At 37.4% G+C, this 19,442-nt stretch overlaps 1 protein-coding gene across 1 annotated transcript in view; it reads right to left on the reverse strand.

The window, feature by feature from the left end:
* Positions 1–19,442, reverse strand: part of ASXL3 (ASXL transcriptional regulator 3) — a 179,698-nt gene that overhangs the window by 149,236 nt on the left and 11,020 nt on the right. The gene's annotated exons all lie outside the window — the stretch shown is intronic.

Here is a 19,442-nt window from a genome sequence, read left to right on the forward strand (position 1 = left end):
GGGAAAGCAGTCAACAAAAGCGCCCACACTGCTCACCAGCACGGATGACAGGAGCCACCTCCGGGGATGAGAACCAAGTCTACACACATCCTCACAGTGACTTCCTCCAAGGGTAGACAACACCTACCTAAAGATGCCGTACAGAAGTTTCTGCACATTCTAGAGTTCTAATTTAGGATTACTTACTAGAACGATCATAATTAGTAACAGGGTCACTTTAAAAACTAAAAATCGAAAAGGCTTCTGCACCTGTTCAAAATAGCTCTGTGATCTCTCCTAACTATCAGGGCCAAATTGCAACTAGCACTGGCCAAGGTCTCCGGTGACTTACAGACAGCCTGCCCCATTCCACCCTTCACCACCAGGGCCAATTTCCTGTTCTCCCCTCTCTCTAGCTCTCAGGAAATGTCCCCATTTTCCCCAGTCCGGATCTGTCCCTTAGCCGTAGTCGGTAAGTCCTTTAAAGAACCCAGCAACGTGAGCTACACTAGAAAGCGGGTACGGCAACGAGTTTGTCCACAGGAAAGAAGGAAAATGGTCCTCACAGAGGAGGCCACTGGAGAGCTCACCTGAAAACTGGGAAGGGGGACAAAGAAACATAGGCACAGCTGTATGGGGAAGAGGACTAACGTGTAAAAATATTGGTTAAAAAAAAAAGGCAAGAAGGAAACTGCATCGTAGAGCTGAAAAGGAGGAAGATTAGATCACAGAAAGGCGGGAAAGAAGGAGACATGAAAACAAAAAGGCGAGAACTGTAAGTAGAACGGTGCATACTCATGAATTACTGAAAGGAGATGCTGTGGGCGCATGGACTGTATATAGGGTGGGCATCACCCCAAATGACAGGCAATGCTGGCGACACTCATGGTCTCTCCTAAGAGATATGGGCAGAAGGTCAAAAGACACAGACAGACACAAGCAAGCAAGCAAGGAAGAGGGAAACTGGCGGGGAGAGACACAGGACGGCAGAAAGGGGGGGAGAGGGCACGAGGGAGCGAAAGGAGGACAATTGAGCTGAACTGGGAATGTCCAAAAGGCAAACTGATTAAATCTGGAAAGGGCCGAAGAGGAAACTCCAGCGTACTGGGCAACGTTTTAACGGAAATTTGGGTGCACTCAAAAGTGGGGTTACTCACTGTGGAGGATTCCCTGTTTCTCTTCCTGAGTACAGGCCCCTCAGCACACCTGGGCCGCTCCTCCCAGCAATTGAGAGAATTTGGATAGCCCTGTCCCCTTCTCTATGACATCACATCCTACTCTACAAAGGAAGTAAAAGTGCCAAGAATTACATCATGAAGTGGGTGAGAGGCAGGAAGGAAATGATGAAGCCACACAGAACACCAGAAGCCACCCTCAGTTCCTGCAAGACAGAGAAAGGAGACAGAGAAGGAGAGGTTCCTGGTTGTGAACAAGCTTCACTGAACTAGCTGTGTGAACATGGACAGAACAAAAGAGAGAGAGAAATTACCTTCACAGAACAAAACATTGATACCATCGAAATAACGCGACACATGGCGGAGACATGAATTAGACTCACAGGCAGCCATACTCAAACACCACAGTGGGCACGAGCCACAGTCGGAGTGAGACAGCATGCTATGCTACCAGGCCCAAACACCAGACTGAGCAACCGCCCTTTGCCCCAGCGCTCTCCTGGCTGTGAGGTGTAACAGTTTCATACACCCTGCAAAATTAAACTTCCTGAATGATCCTTCGTGACGTTTTCAAATACAACTAATATTTGAATATGTTTTCATGGTTATGTAATACCTGTGTTGATGTTAACACATTCCTCCGATTTGTTTCCCATCTTGTACCTACCTCTTTAGAAACGGGGGTCAAGGATGCATTACGACACGGAAGAGAGTAAGATTACTCACAATTTTTAAGACTCTTTATCATAATAAGATGTTATAGGGCCAGTAAATATTTCAGAAAATCAAAACACATTGAAACTGGCTTGGGCAGTAATGATGTTAATTGTGACAAAATAGAAAATTCTAAAGTTTTCCACGGATAATAATCATTTAAAATGATCTTATTTTTGGATAGTAAAAATTGGAAAAATGCAAACTCATACCTATATTATGGAAAACAAAATGTACCCATAAGCCTATAAACAAGAATATTTGTGTCTTCCTTCTAGTTTTTCCTATCCATACACATCAATTTAATATAATTATAGAAGGTATGTGCAAATATTGTTAGCTATCTGAATTTTCTCCATGCAATACGAATTCTTCAAAATGGGCATAATTAACACTTCACTGAAGATAGGGATTTATAGTCTTTTAAAAATTCAATTAATAAAGACTATGTTGAATGTAACTTTCTTAGAGTATTATTGAATCAAAGGATGTGAGCTCTTGTCACGTCTCTTGCCAACTGCTTCCAAAAAGATTTTAACAATTTACACTCTCACCAAGCAGAACTAAATCTGCCTCTCTTACCACAACTTTGCCAATATTCAGCATTATCTTTTAGTAGTATTTGTCAACTTAGTAGGTCAAAAAGTAATGGCTCATTGTTATTCTAATCATACTTCTATAAATACTAATGGGGATAAAGTTTTTTTTTTCAAATGAGTATCATATGGGATATAACAGGATATTTCTGTTTTCCTTATTAATGTGTAAAAAGCCCTTCATACAGTAAAATAATACTTACTATTTTGTATATTAATAATAGATATTTATGTTTTTGTTGCTTTTTGGGAGGGTATTTTAGGGAGATAAGCAAAGTTTTCTATTTTCACATGAACAACTCCGTTAGTTTTTTCCATTATGACTTCTGTCCTATGTTTAGAAATTCCTTTTATCCAGAGAGCAAGCAAATATCTACAAATATTTTTTCAAGTATTTTTATGGTTTTACTTTGGAATTCATCTATATCATTTTGTAGCAAGGTGAAACACTGACTTAAGCCCCACCACCTATGAATAAGATTCCCCACTATAATTTGTTTCATAAGCCAGTCAGAGTTAATGAGTCATCCTCTACCATATATTAATATTAGGGCAATGGAAACTCTTTGGGATGTGAAACCAAATAAATGTGGGAACCCAATATATAAAATGCACAAAAGCAGAGCTATTCTTGTTAAGGTGGAGATGAGAGTGCTCAGAGCCCTCATACTTATTCCCTCTAATGGCCAAAGGCACTTCTGGGAATTTTCAGGGTGTCTAAAAAATGGACTAAACCACTGTCCCTGGGGCTCATCCGGGGTCCTGAAAGATGCCCTGATCTTTCATTCAACTGCTGTGCCAGCACCACACTATTTTAAATTGCTCTAATATTATAATACACTTCACCATCTAGATCAGCCACTGCTCTCATTATTCCTTCTTAAATTTTTAATTGTTCACTTCTTTATATTTCCAGATGAAATTCAGACTGGAATTAAATGAGACATCTAATTAAATTTTAAGCAATTTACACAGTGTTCCATGTGTTTAAGTTTTGTTTTATAAACTGTAATAAGCATTTTATTGTTTATATTTTCAGTTGCAACTATGAATAAATACACTTTTTCATATAATATTCTCACGTTTTATTGCTATGACACACAAAAGCCACTGAATTGTGATAATTACTATCTATATGAACAGCTAATTGAATTCTTAATAGTTCTAACAGTATAGAAGCACAGAATCATGTTTTCTACAAATAATGTGAATTGGGTCTCCTTTCCAACACTTCTATGTTTTCTCGTTCCTATATTATTTACTTTGGATAAAAACTGATCTTTTCTAGTCCCTTTCAAAAAATTTTTTTGCTGAAAATTAAGCTGCTTTGTCATTTATTTCCTCAAAAACAGGCCCCCAAAATGGCCGAATTTCACAAAGAATATCCAGAGCTACAACTCTCAGAGCTGCCCTGCTAAGGGAGGACTGTAATTAGAACCACTGGCCAGATATCAATGTCTCTTCTAGACAAATCAGTCTGTCACGGTGTTTAATCTTTACATAAAATACCCTCCCTTTCTTTGTAAAACGAAATCGTGCTCCTGTGTTCAAGCCGTATTTGTGAGTCTACTACTCTCACTCTCTAGGAGCCGTGTCTTGCACCTCTCAGGCTTCCGCCTGCCTGATGCACCAAAGTCTCTTCAATCCTCCTTTCCCTCCTTTCTTCGGCAGTGCTATACCCCAGGAGGTTTCAAATTTAGCATCGCTCTCTCCAAGAAGGGGGATTTCCATGGCGAGGGATACAACGTTTGTATACAAAATGGATCCCCTTGTATTTTTCACAGGACCTCGACAGATGTACAGGATTGCCAAATACACCACCGGATTTCACCTTCTCTACTTATGTGACTATCTCGGAGCCTATCTCAACAACATCTAGCCTCATGCTACTTTGAGACAAGACAGACTCATCCCAGAAACCCTCTCCTCCAGACTTCTACATGTCCCAGTAGAAGGAGGAAAAAAAAAAAAAAAGCCTGCAAAGAAAGAATGGCAATACAGTTAAGAGAAGGACAGAGTTGGTTTGCCATATCATTAAGGGCACAGGCCAAGCTAAGAATGTATTTTTCTATGTTTTAGTTTCAAACATTTTAATCTAATAAATAAAACGTTTCTATTTAAGGCTTACTCCAGATTTCCTTGGTATCTCTCAAACACAAAAGTCATCTCCAGTATCCCTAAGATAAACACATTAGACCAATGTTCATCTAATGGGTAAAATCTTGGTCCTAAATAAAATAAATAAAATTTTAAATAGAATTTTCTGAGCTTATTAGATTGCAAAATAAAGAGATTTCCACAATTTGAAAGCCGTGTCAATGGTATACGATTAGATTTGTGGAATCCTACAGGGGCCATCCAGCACCCAGGTCCCTCCCCTTTTCTAACACCAACATGTCTTGCCTTAGTCCATGTTGGCAATTCATTCAAATGTTTAGCTCTTTAAGGTCTCACGTCTTAGGTAAATGATTAAGGGGTTATTTCAATAAACCATTATATAGCTCTCTACAGTAAAAGGGTGCTTTCACATAACATAGTGTATTTGCTTTCACACAACACGTATTATTTTATTTGTCCCTTACAACAACGTGGTGAGACACATAAAGGAGGCAGGATTAACTTTGTCAGCAATGCACCAAGTTGAAGTAATTGGTTCAAGCTCATAAGCCAGTAAGTGGGAGGACAGGACTTGTATACATGATAATACTGATGATGGCAATGTTTAAATGTAATAAGAATAGTTCATACTTATTAGACAATTCTGTGCAAAGTCTGGAGGAGCTTTCCATGTATTACAGTAGACTCTGGGATTCATGTATTTAGCTTTCCCTACTTCCACGATTCCTGAGAAACCTCAAAGGCCCATGTCATTCTGATGGCACATGAATTTGGATCACTGACAGTATTCCGAGGAGGAAATCAACCACGTCAGAAGAGACAGCGCCTTACCAACTGCCCAGTATCTGCAGCTCGGTTAGGCTGTTCTTATATGAGGCTGCTAGTTAAGGGTCTAAAGATGACACAATTTTTCTATTCTACTTGCATGCATTTTATGGGGGAAACTATGTGTTGTCCCAGTATTTATGAATGTGTAACTTAAAAGATGTGGACATTTTGTTTTAATACCCTTGAGAATCAGGCCTACTTCACCCAGAAGCAGCATCCTCCAGGAAGATCAAATGCCCCCGAGGTCCAGCAGCTAGTAGGGGAGAAGTCTGGCCCTTCTGACACAGAAGTCTGCTTCTTCTACTACATTAAATTGCTTCTCCTCATGGGCGCAGGGGTTGTGCAGAAACTGAGGGTCTATAATCAAGATATTATACACAATATCTACCTCATAATCCCCACTTCAGCAATCTATCACTTAAGAACAATCGAATATTTCTTTGAACTCTCAGATAATGGTTTAAATGGTATCTTCCCTCGGTAGCACCTGTCAAATAGATAATTAGCAGTCTCTGTTTAATGCTATTGTGGCTACATTGCAAGCTTTGGCCCTCATTCACGTCCACATCCCCAGACTGCAGCACGACCAAGCAGGCTTATACAGAGACCAAGTTAATCTGGGGAGATGTGTTCAGTCACTCTGTCTGAGGAACGTTTATGGAATAATAAAGAAGGTTATGGGATCTGGAGTCAGAGGAACCAAGAGCCCCTACTCACTAGCTGTCTGATCTCAGATATTTAGCCTCCCTAGACCTCACTTTCCTCATTTCCTCATTTATAAAAATGCTGCAAGGACAAAATGAGATAATGAATGTAAAGCACTTATTATTCCAATACGTCAAATGACTACCTAGAGCAATATGTGCTAATAAACATTAGTTAACACTGTTGGCTCGGAGGTGGGGACCCCTCTGAGCACATCCTAGAAAATGAGGAGAGCTATTGAAAAAAAAAAAATGATGGGCATGAGATGTCTCTCTTTGAGATTTCCTGTGTAAACTGCACTCGAGCTTCTACAAATAGGGCGAGCCTCCTACTGTGATCCCTCAACGCCTGACCACTGCCAAACTTCTTCTACCACGGGCTCACAGGTAAACACTGCACACACTGTGCCTAGTTTCATCATCCAACAGTCTTTCTGTGTTTAACAAGAAGGGTTAGACAATATGGCACTCTTTTAGACACTGCTGTGTTACCCAGAAAGAAAAGCACACTACAGGGACAAATATCCTGTTATACTTGTGGTACAAATCAAGTAAAAATAGAGAATATCAACAGTAACTACTTGTTTCCGAGTATATACACTTAAAGACAAGCTTTCAAGCAACTATAACAGAGTATCATTGAATATCCATCGAAAAAAAATCTAAGATTATTTTAATTGCTCAGCCTCATAAAACTGAGCACAGCTGAGAATAGAAAAATGGCTTTGTGAGGACTAGAACAATTCATAGTGATCATTACCTGAATTTGTAGATAAAATTCTATGCAACTGAGAGGTGACTTCTAATTTCCTGTGGGGTTTTGGCAACTTTGTTCTACCTCATTAAGTTTCTAATCTTTTGAAACAGTAGCCATTACTTATAACACAGAAAGAAAACAAAGTGAGAGAAACCCAGAATTTCTACAACATTCTAAAAGGGGTAAAAGAAAAATATTAATAATTACTTAAATGATAATACATATGAAACCTGTTTTAAAAAGTAAAACAGCTCTTTAAAGAAAGAAATACTTCTCCCACAGAAATTTGCAGGCAGTGTGCTCTATTTAAAACCCACTAAACATTAAAAAGCTTTTTCTGCGCATCAAGTAAAAATTCTGGTTCCTATGACTTCTATGTAGTCCTAGTTTTTGCCTTGGAATGTGACAATTATTTAATATTAAGTTACAAACACTTTCCTAACATGAAAACTCAAAGTGATTGTGTTATATGAATTTACAAAATGGGGTCCAATCATTTATTCATATGCTATATTGTCACCTGTTTTGAACACAGTATTAAGGGCCCAGTCTTCTTTTATCTCTCGGCTAATGGATCCTCAGTTTCTTCCATCATTCCTCACATAAAATAGTTTGCAGACACTGTCTCGCAAAACACCCTTTGAACATTCTTGAGTTTGCCGTCACTTGTAAAATACATGATTTAGGAATTATACTAATTCAAAGAAAATAGCTAAATATCACTAACAAATACCCTAAATGTAGTTTGAGTAAAACATAATATAGTGAAACTATTACTTCCCTTTACCTAACTTATATAATTATATTAATACAACCTACTATGACACTCACTCTTTCTTAGCAGTCCTCATACCGTCAACCAACTAAAACTTCCAGAACTTTCAATATTTGTTTCTGAAATCACATGCATAATTCTGTGGTGTATATTTCCAAACTTGCTGGATGTAAATGTGTATTTGTTTAATGCACCAGTGTTTGTTTCAATCCATTTTTACAGGCTCTGAAATCTTATTCTTCCAAAATATCTTTTTATTCCAGGTACCAGCTAAACTTTGTGGTATCCACAAATTTGAAAAATACTTATCTCAGTCAAATTTCATTTTTTTAGGTGAAGGTTGTTTGTTCTACCTTATAAAGTTCTTTTGGAATCATCATTCTCTTGTTCAACTGTCCAGTTTCCCTTATTTTGTGATATCCGCACATATGACAAGTATGACTTTGATGTATTCCTTCAAGTTACTCATGACAGAGCTGAACAAACCAATGGAAAACAAAGCCACAACCATGCGGTTGCTGCTGGAATCTTCTTTCAGATGGATCCTGATTAGCCAATCAATATACTTGGCTATAGATGTTCAGTCTTCTAAAAATTCATTTAATTATACTTCAAATGACTGGCTGAAATTTAGCTCCAACAGGAGCATCCTCCTGATATGTAAGTCTAATAAGCCTATCAAAAACAAATTAATTTAGTTTGACATGAATTAACTTAGAGAATCCATAATGCCTTCCAGGGATCACTACTTCCATTTCTAAATGCTTACAGTCATCTGTTTAATAATACACTCTAGAATTTCACTGAGAGTTGAGATAAAGCTCAATAATCTGTGATTTCAAACACTTATATCTCTTTTTATAATAATAACAATAGCAAACACACAGCAGTGACTCTGCATCACACATTATTCTAACATGTATATAAATTCATTTAATCCTCATAGCCACCCCCTTATCACGTAAGGACTATTATCACCCTCATTTTATGACAGGATGAGGTAACTAAGGTGCAAAGGGGTTTATTTAATTCTCCCAAAGTCACACAGCTACAAAGTAGTAAAGCCAAGATTTGAACCCCAGTAGTTCAATTCTTAGACAATTACTCCCCAGTCTCTGTGATTTTCCCTGTGATTATCAGCAGCACTCCTTATCCTATCTGCAGATTCCTTCAGTGTCTTGTCATCAAACTCACATTTCATCATTTCATGTCCCATTTAAAATACAGTGCATATTACTTCTCTGTTACTTTCTTTACCACACCTTCTTAAAAAAATCTGCACTACTTTATTTTCTGTACTATTTTAAAGGAGAAAAATGTAATGAAATATTTCAAAACTGAGAAATCATGCCTAGTAATAAAGGTGTTACCACTCTGATCTGGAATATCATACTAATTTCATGGCAGCCAAAATGCAGAGGCAAACAGTCAGTTAACTCCTGTTAGCTGAATGAAGGAAATATTAGCCTGTCAGAGTTAATAAAGGTTTTCCTATTTCTAAACTACGAGAATTGTCTCCTATGGAAATTCATATAGTGGCATTGGGGGGTTACGAACAAGATCTTCAATGAAAGTTTCACAAAAGCAAGCATAGGACAGTTATAAATTTTGTCATAGAACCTCTCGTAAAAATCTAAACATAAAAATTGAGAATAATTAGGTAAAATAATCCAAATAGACAGTCTTCCCAAGGTCCAATATAATTAAATTAGGATTATATACTCTAACAACTTGAAGTTTATTTATATTTTATTATTATGGATATAAGAACTAAAAACCAGGTTTGCAGATGGCAAAATACAATATTATGAAAATTAAGGCTCTTAATGTATATTTTTGTCCACGCTTGGAAAACTAAATACCTGCCTACATGGAGACCTATAGACAAAGTAGCATTCTCCTCAAGATAACATTCTGAAGCAGCAATTGGTTGAGACCCCAAATTTCCATATCTTGGTAATTCTTACAAGGTGCTTGTGGTGGTATGGAAGCTAATGGAAGGTAGTACATACATAATGCTAGAAAGCATTCTGTAATAGAAACATGCTAGGTAATTTTGCAAGAACTTGAATTACGTTAACATATTTAATTCTTACAACCACCTGTCAAGGTAGGTATTAATGTTGTGGAGAGCAGGACTGAGACACAGATACATTCATTCACTTCTACTAGGTTATCCCTAAGTAAGAAAACAACCTGGGATCCAACCCCATGCCCTCAGACTCCAAGTGTTTCACCATCACAATATACCATCTTGTAGTATATGGTGCCAACATACTTGAAGGGTAATTCGGCAGTACCATTAAAATGTACAAAGTAGGTGGTCCCATTTGTTCACCTTTAGAAACTGTTCTTACAGAAATCTACAGCCCATCCTGCAGGTTCAATGAAGTATTTGAAATTTTTTTTAAAAGATAATCTAAGAGGGAGATAGTTAAATAAATGAAGGCACATACATATCATAAAATAATACACCACCATTGCAGAGAAAATACGCACTGACGGAGAAAGATGTCTGTGAGAAGGTGATGAGTAAAACTGAGCAGGCTGGATGACAGCATGTATAGAGAAAGCATGTATTCAAATGTATGTGTTGTCCATGCACATACACGCCCCCCCACACACATTCACACCACATAAAAATATTCTAGCAGTTAACAATTGTTACCCTGGAGAGGGAGAGAAAAGCAAAAGTTCAAGGAGGAACTGTCATACTTTTTTTATCCTTGCATATTTAGAAGCACAAGTTGCTTTCATAATCTTTAAATTGTATATTAATCTCTACATTATGCCATTTATATAATTTATGCCTATGTTATATAAATTACATAGTATTTAATAAATAATTTAAAAATCCACTTCAAACAAAATAAAAACGAATACTCAAACAGCAACAGAAGCAGTTATATACCTTATACTATAAAGCACAGTGGAGAAAATAAAATATAGGTATATTGAATTTTTTCCAAAGCAAGTATTACTCATCATTCAATCTGAGTCAGGAAAATTCTTCAGTGTAATTCTCACAGACTCATCTGAAATGACACAGCATCCAGATGTAGCTGCCAGAAGGAATTAGTTGCAAAATATATCTTGAGATAATTGCAGAAAATGACTTTGTTATATGGGATTATTTAATTCTGACCACTTAAATGTTGAAGAATGACAAAGACAATGATGCTTGCTTTGTAACAGTTAATAGTCACCCTTTTCTCCTGACTATAGTTAGACAACAACATCACCTCCTCAATAATTCATTGATTTAACAAATATTTACCAAGCACACACATACACCAAAATGAAATACAATAAAACATGTCATCACCATCTCAAGAGACACTTATCCCCTGGTTTACTACAGTTAGGGAGGGGAGGGTGGCAAATAGCTAATTTACTTAGAAATGGACTCAAAATAAAAGAAAGGAGACCGCGCCACATGCCTTCGTTCATATTCATTCAAAATGCTAATTTAGTCTACACAGAAATTACCCTTGCCTACGCCATTTCCAAGGGTAGTATTATAATTCAGATTCCATGCAAGTAGTGATAATCATTGCAGTATTTTTTTTTTTTTGGTCACTGCTTTATGTCTAGTACCTGGCACAAGGTAGGCACTTAATAAAAACTTGGCTAATGAATGAAAACCAGAGGAACAACTGACAAGAACTAATGTGCTGAACTTATTGTCTTGTGTACACAACTCCTTATTCTCTCCTTCTGAAAAATACCCTTTCCTGTTTTGATCTGAATGGGATCTATCATATTCCTGTAGATACTTCAGAGTTATCTACTAACTATGGGAATGGTGGGATGGAAGGGGTTGGGTACACAGGGGGGCCAATCATCGTTCTTCCCCAGGACACGTTGGCCTAAATCTCAAGAAAATAAATCTCAGTTGCTTTCTGATAATAACCCCATGTGATGAGAGCCTGAGATCTGCAGGAAGCCAAGTTTCTAGCCATGTGGAAGGAGCCTGGTCCAGAAAATAAGGCTTCTGTATGGAGAGGAAACAGAGATGAGGGAGTCCTAGACACATTCACTCCTTCTTTCCAGGTGTTGCTAAGGACCTCTGATCTCCTATGCTGCTTTAGGCTTATACAAGTTGTCCAATAAATTCTCACTAAATTGGTTAGAGTTCGATTTTAGTCACTGCCCATGACCAAATGTTTATGACTAATGTGTGCATTATACTAATTAGTAAGCCCTTAGTTGGTTCTTTTCACAGGATATTTTTTAAAAGACATGTTTCTAAGCCTGAATGTTAATGTTTCATTCCTTTAGAAAATAAATAAAAGAGTAGCTATTGCTAACACTTACTTCATCATTGGCAACCCAAACTCTTAATGAAATAAAACTTGGGAATGCAGAATGTTAGCCCTTTGTCAAATACACACTTTGATCCAATCAGACACACAGTTAAAAATTAAAAAACTGTATAAAATTGGGAACTCACCAGGCAAAGCTATAAATAATTCTTGCAGTAAGAGGTCCTTACCTAGAACACAACTTTGATGAGCAACAGCTAAAAGAATTTCTGAATTCCATGCTTCAGAAAGAGGACCAACATTTTAAAAATATGAAGCAGGTACCTTAATATTTTTGTGATATATATCCTAGAGGCCTTCTGAAGGCCAAAAAGGGTTATGTGATATGTCCGTCCCCATTTCTAACTGGAGTCATAAAGTAAGAATCTAGCCTAACTGTTTATACTAAAAACCAAGTCAAAGATTTCCCATCAGATTTACTATACTCAAGGAATTAAAATATAATTTAAGTATCTGCATATGGATTTATGCTAAGTGCATTCCTGGGGCAATTATGTTTATACTCTACTTGATGTACTACCCACCTTAATATTAGCCAAGTTTTCCAACCCTCTCCATCCTACCCCCCTTTCTGTCCTGTTTCTTAAACTATGTAATGGAATAAAGCCCATATTTATCAGGGCACAGAGCAAACAGAACTGTTTTCAATCAGCCAATATTTGTTGATATGAAATATGGGCTGAGTCTCTTTAAGGAGGCAAAGGAGCATTAAAACTTACCTTCGCCAACAAAAGATTCTTTATGAAATCAGATAGTCCCTGTTGCTTTCTAGCCTTCCTCAGTCCTGATTCTACCAGTTGAGTTCTGCTTACAACCAGGCTGAGAGTTCATTATACTATAGTACCACATTTAAATGTCAGGATGAAGAAAAATGATTAGCTCTGATGTAATCAAAATACATATTTCCTTCAAAAGAAATACAAATAAGAATTACCTATTAACCAACTCTAAATTAGTGGTTACATAAAGTCTTACGTAGATTTTTCTCAGAGGTTGCCATTCAGCATTATTAAATTATGCCTGAAGATAAATTAGGCCAGATGTTTTTCTCTTGGATTCACTCAACTATAGGCAGTAGGCAGTAGGCCCACAAGGAATCAAATCCTCCCTGTAGAAGCTATCTATAGGAAAAGCTTTGAGAGTTCTGTTAACTATTCTGCCGTTCAGGTTTTAAGAGATAACTATGTCTGCCATCAGGTATAAAGAACATATAGGAGAAAAAACACTGGAATATTCTGTAGGTATCCTGGTGCAAAGGGGAAATAAACATAAAACACATTATCTCCATATTACTGGAAATTAAAACAGGAAAATGAAAGTCTGTTTTGTGACCCTAGCAACTCAGAAGTGGCCTTGCCTACGATAATTATAATTAATATGCCCCCATATAAAGGCCAAAAAATTTGAAGGAATTCACTGTGAAAATCAATGTCCCCTGCAAATGAATAATACAATTCAACATGTACTGGACTGTGTATTAACAGCTCTATCCTTATTTGAGCAAAAGATTGGTAGGAAATCTGGTTTTGAGTTTTTGCTTTAGAGCATGGAACAGACAGGGCTGCACACTGGCGAGCTGGAAGGGCTGGACAAACATTGTTCATCTGGTTTTAAGATGCATCTGGTCAACACATTCCTTGTGGTGTGAAAGTCTGCAGGCTTTCAAGACAAGTTTTCTTCTCTTTTTTTCCCCTTTTGCTCCATGAAGGGGTAAGACTCAACGGGGAGTCTATCAGCTGTCAGGAATTTCTGTATGCTCTATCTAGAGGAGAGTGGACACTGGTGGGAAACAGCCCGAGGGTGACTGAGCCCTCAATGGAAGGGAAATGGAGACAGACTAGGAAACCTAATCCTTTAGTGGGGGTGTTCCCTCTACCCTAGGCCAAAAGAGAGAGAAAAAGAGAAAGAAAGAGGTGTTATTACAGTGTCTGCCTTCCTCTTCTCAACGGTATGGAAATCTGGTCATACCTTTTCAATGAAGTACAATTTGTCTGGACTTGGGAACGTGAACTCATTGAAAATGTCCAGGTGCCCTTTTTCTATCTCTTTAACTATCTTGGAATTCAATTCCCTATGAACCCTAATTGTTCTACTCCTTCTGGTGAGAAAGCTTTCCTCCTCGGTAGACAGATAGAATGAAAAGCAAGTATTTTAAAAAGCCAAAATATAAACAGAATTATCTTAAGATGGAATATAAAAGAATTTTCCTGGCGATGAAAATTCCCTATTGTTTACTGGTTTGAAAATACCAAAGAATAAATACGAGAGAGGCTGCTTTTACAGAGCAATTTAATGTAATGGAGAAGAAAAAAAGGGACCTAACCTTGTTTGCCTCCCTTACCTCTTAAGCATGTAATTATGCATTTAGTGTCTCATAAACAAAGGTAGAAGGCGCCCTAGAACAAAAACACCTGTTTTGCTATAAGGGCTGCCTCTGACAGGATAGGCAGGGATAGAACATAGTAAAAACAAAACAAAACAAAACAACCCCCCCCTCCAAAAAAACCCTGAAATCTCTGTGGCTTAAAACAAATGCTTATTTCTCACTCACATCTCTATGTCCACATCTCTAGAAGCAGGATGACTGAAATTCCATCTTGTCACCAGCTTCTGTGATCAACACAACTGAGAAAGAAATAAGGAGCATCAAAAGCTGACTGGAGGGAAGAAAACAGCTCACAGGGTTAATGCCTAACTTCAAGGGGGTGACGAAGTACAGCCCCACCATTTGTCCCTAAGGAGGGAAAATGAAAGAACCGTGCACCAGCCTACTGACTAACAAAATATCCAGCCAACCATTTGTTAAAGATAGAGAAAGATCTTTTAAATAACTCAGAAGACAATCTTTTTTTCCCTGTAGACTCTATCCAAAACAAAGATATAAGAACAAACACACAGGAAAAAGACTGTAACAAAACGCTAAAGTTTATTAAAGTCCTACTGTTTGTTTCTTCACCATCCATTTTTCTGGGTGAAACCTTTCATGTATGTGCTTAGGGTTGCTTTTTTCCCTGGAAGCTGCCTCTCATATCACCTAGAGCCAAGAGAATGAGACAAAATGTCATGAAAAGATGGAGTGGGAAGACTGGACAATTAAAAAAAAAAACAACAAACAAACAAAAAACTCTTTTTCTCTCCAGCTTTTAACAATGGGAAAAAAAAATGTTTAACTTTCATGCAGCTTGCATTTCCTACTATGGAGCTGAGCTCAGTAAATAGTGAATTCTGGGAAAAAAAGGGGGGCAGAGTCATTAGAAGATTTTTAAAAATGCAATATCTCTATTTGTTCTTCAGTCTTTCTTATTTAGTTACTGGAAGTTGGCTTGTAAAGACAGCATTAGTCAGAAAGTGACAAGACATATAAAAACTGGAGAAAGGATGAGAACATCCTTGCGTATGTTTAAGAGTGTCTTTCTTTTTAATCCTGGTGGATTAAAAGTGTTCTTCTCTTTATACACAGTAGCATCTCTACCTAGAGCAGACCACACATAAACATCAACTCTCAGTACCATGCACCTTGAACCAAAATGAGAAAGTATGGTCAAATTTCCATAAGACTGGGCAAAGGGGAAGAAGAAATTTCCCAAAGCACTATCTTTGATTCATTTAATCTCTAGAAGAGAAATACTATTAGATGAGTAGACAAGAAGTGACAGCAGTAAGATTGTCCATATAATTCTATAATGAAATAAGGAGTCATTATGTTGATCTTATCTCAGTATTCAGAAGAATAAATGAAGATTTACACTACAGAAATGTTCGCTCTCTTTTGCTAAGCTCAGATCCTTTAAGGGTCATGGTCAACCCCACAAAGAAACCGTGGCATTTAGTTGGTGAATAAAAATATTTACTTGTATTCAGAAAGTACCTGGAAGCTTCACCCAGAATTATATATTTTGTGAATTCCGATCCTAAATTATGTTAAACTATGTTGTAAATGTTATATACAGACTGTTCATATAGAACTCTAAAACTGGTCTGTGAGGGAAAATAGAACAGAAACCATCCATTGTAACTTTTAGCCTCTAAATCAGGAAAGTAAATTTCAGAGGAAACAGACCAAAGAAATCTTTAGAACCTTTGCAATAGCTGCCTTGGCTTTAACATTTTTTTAATATAAAATGAATATCATGAAAATAATACCAGAAAGAACGAATGAGGAAGCAGCCACATTAACATGCTCAAGGACTAGAGCCCAAAATTTGGACAGACATGGATTTGAATCATTGTTCCACTACTTACTAGCACAGCAAGTTAATTCACCCTCACTCTAGTAAAGGCAAGGGCACTTATAATTTGTTTTCCCAACATACTTTCCATCTGCTTTTTATTGGTGCTTTTGTGTAATTTCCCTCTGTTCCATGTGATCCTTGTGTGGCAATCAATCATGTTATCTGATCCTGGCCATTGCTGTGAGGGATGAGTATATCAACCAAGTAGGGCAGAGTGAAGACTTCCCTGGGATTAGCATTATAATAATAACTAATAATAAGAATAGAAAAAGATTGAGTCTTTTTATACTGGTGTGCTAAGCTTAGAGGATGCAGGTCTGGGGTACCAGTGACCACCTTCTCTTGCCCAAAACTCTGCTTGAACCCTGCCTGAAGGCAAGCAAAAACAAAGACAAAAGTATAGAGAAAGCAAATACCTTGATGGCGGTCTCTAAATCTTGACATCTACTTAGAACTCAAGTCTATCCTTGGATTTCTCGGTTATGTGAGCCTTTTTACATAAACCAGTTTGAGTTAAATTTATTTCACTTTCAACTGACAGAAATTCAACTACAAGATATTCTAAACCTAAATTTCTTCACTTAAAAAAATGTGGATTGAGGGCGCCTGGTTGGCTCAGTCGTTTAAGCTTCTGCCTTCTGCTCAGGTCATGATCCCAGGGTCCTGGGATGGACAGCCTGCTTCTCCCTCAGCCTCTGCTGCTCCCCCTGTTTGTGCACTCACTCGCTCTCGCTCTCTCTCTGTCAAATAAATAAATAATCTTTTTAAAAATGTGGATAATATTACAATGTGTCTTCTAGGGTTGCTCTCAAGATTAAACAATATAACACATATAACAAGTTAATGCAGTGTCAGGCATATAAGTACCCAATAACTATTAGTTCTTATTAGCTATTATTATTAATTAGTGTTACTTTAGCAATAGTAATATTTTATGGCAACTGACACGAGAAGACCATTCTGTTGTTATATAAGATTCCTATACTCTATGGCTATGACACCAAGCTTATAAATATTTTACTTATATGTAAAAAGGAGATTATTCACTCTGCAAACATTTCCAATCTGCATTGTAGTCAATATACTAGATAATTCTCTTGCTCTGGAAGTCCCAGAAAGCCTTTATAAATCATCATTGTGCCTTATTAAAATCAAATACAGAAGATTACTTTTACTCCTCCTACCCTACATAACTTTAAATTTACAGCGAAGTATCTCTTGGGCCCTAAGAAATTTTTTGGTTTTTTTTTTAAAGTTAATTTCCCAAAGGTCAAGGTCCATATCTTATTACATTTCCAAGGCACCTAACATATTAATGGCAGGAACTGAATATTTTCCAGTGCCATTACGCATGATGACTATCAAATTATTATCCCAAAGTAATAAAAGGTGCTAGTGAGCTGAAAGTAGACAGAGGCTTTCAAAATCCATCAGTTGTCCAGTTGGTTCTTGAGAAATTTGATCCCTTCTCTAGATTGTACAGTGACAATTCAGCATGGCACGGAAATAAATCAAGGAGATGTAAGTTTTATAGTTCTACAAATATGTTGAAAACTTTTAGACTTAGCTCTAACAGCTCCCCTGAAAAACTCTCTTTGACTCCTTCACTTTATTCAACTGTAATCAGCAACAACTTAAAACGAGGTAGGGCATTAGGCACTCAGGAAACAATTAGAAACAAGAAAGTAAACAACTAATTATTAATATATCGTCACAACTATATAATGCATTGAGAACATATAAAAGCTTCCCTAGGGAGACTGAAATCTGAAGAAAGCACAGAAATTTGTCAGATAAAAAGAAGGGGGAGCGGGACGATGTTACAAAGAGAAAAAACAACATGTACAAAGTTAAGGCAAAGTATGGGAAAGTATAAATTCAGAGATCTCACACAACTTTTATATGACTGGAGAAGAGAATCAAGCAATGAAACTGGAGAAGTACAAATAAGAGAAACCTAAAAGATTTTGAAACAGATGGACTATACTTTTAGAATAATGCAAAGCTAATATGAGGTTTTTGAAAAAGTGGCATTTTGTATATTCCCCATTAGCAACTCCAGATTCACTCTCTGCCCTCCCCCACACAGCTCTGTGACCCAGTAGGCTGACATCTATGAATCTTCTCAACCGAGACTTCCCTGTCCTCTAGCTTCTGGATGGGTTCAGCCAACAGGAAGCCAAGGGAAGATGAGTGAATAGAAGGGAGAGGGGTAAGTGTATTGATGTGATGTGCCCCCTCCCCCAGCAGGAGTAAAGACCACCAGTGGCTACATCCCTCTGCCTATGGTCACAGTTTGTGTCAGGCACCCTTCTCCTATAAGCACAGAGCACATCACTGCAGTAACCATTCCCTACTCTTCTTGGCCCCTCAAGTCTAAGGGAAGTGACAGTTTCTTGCTACTAACATCCCTGATTTGCCTCGCTAACCCTTGTTCTTTTCTTTTACTGGTGTCCTAACTTCACTTAATCACCCCTTTAAGATTCTACCATCTGTTTCCTACAGAAACTAAGTCAGCCTCAAGGGGTACCATAAACCAGTTTCACCTTTAAAGACACGGTTATGGATGCAATAAGAAGAATAATTCTGAGTGGAGGCAAGTCTGTAGTCAGTGAAATCAATTACAAGGTTGTTGCAGGAACTTAAGGAGAAAAGGAAAACTAGCAGACATGGACATTAACTGGCATCTTCTAATGTCAGACGCTGTACTAAATACATTATACATGTTACCTTATTTAAATATTCCAACCACTCTTTTATGTTATTCCCTGTTAATACACAATGAACTAAAATTGAGAAATGTTATATAATTTGCCCAAGGTCAAATACATAGTAAGGGGCAGAACTGAGACTCAAACATTAGCTACGTGACTTTTAGGCCCATCATTACTCTATATTCTTTTCCTTCCTAACCTATATACTGCCTGTGTCAAAGTAAATTACAGTGGAAATGGATAAGAGTATAGGATGTAAAGATAATGATTTGAAGATTTGAAGAAAAAGAGATAAAACTAGTGCAACTCAGTGATTACTGGATAATAGGGGAAAAACACAAAAAGAAATTAATGATGACAAAAAGGTTTCTGGCTTGAACAACTGTGAAGACGGTGGTGACTTTCACCAAGAGCTGAAAGAGAGGAAGAGCAGACTTGCTGGGAAGCAGGAGGTGGGGAAGAAATGAGGCATTCGGTTTTAATCTTGTTGACTTTATCAGTGCTATGAAAATGCAGATGGAGAGA

This window comes from Callorhinus ursinus, unplaced genomic scaffold (genome assembly GCF_003265705.2).
Source record: "Callorhinus ursinus isolate GAN/ISIS: 27379988/994484 unplaced genomic scaffold, GSC_fseal_2.0 scaffold11, whole genome shotgun sequence".
Classification (NCBI taxonomy): Eukaryota; Metazoa; Chordata; class Mammalia; order Carnivora; family Otariidae; genus Callorhinus; species Callorhinus ursinus.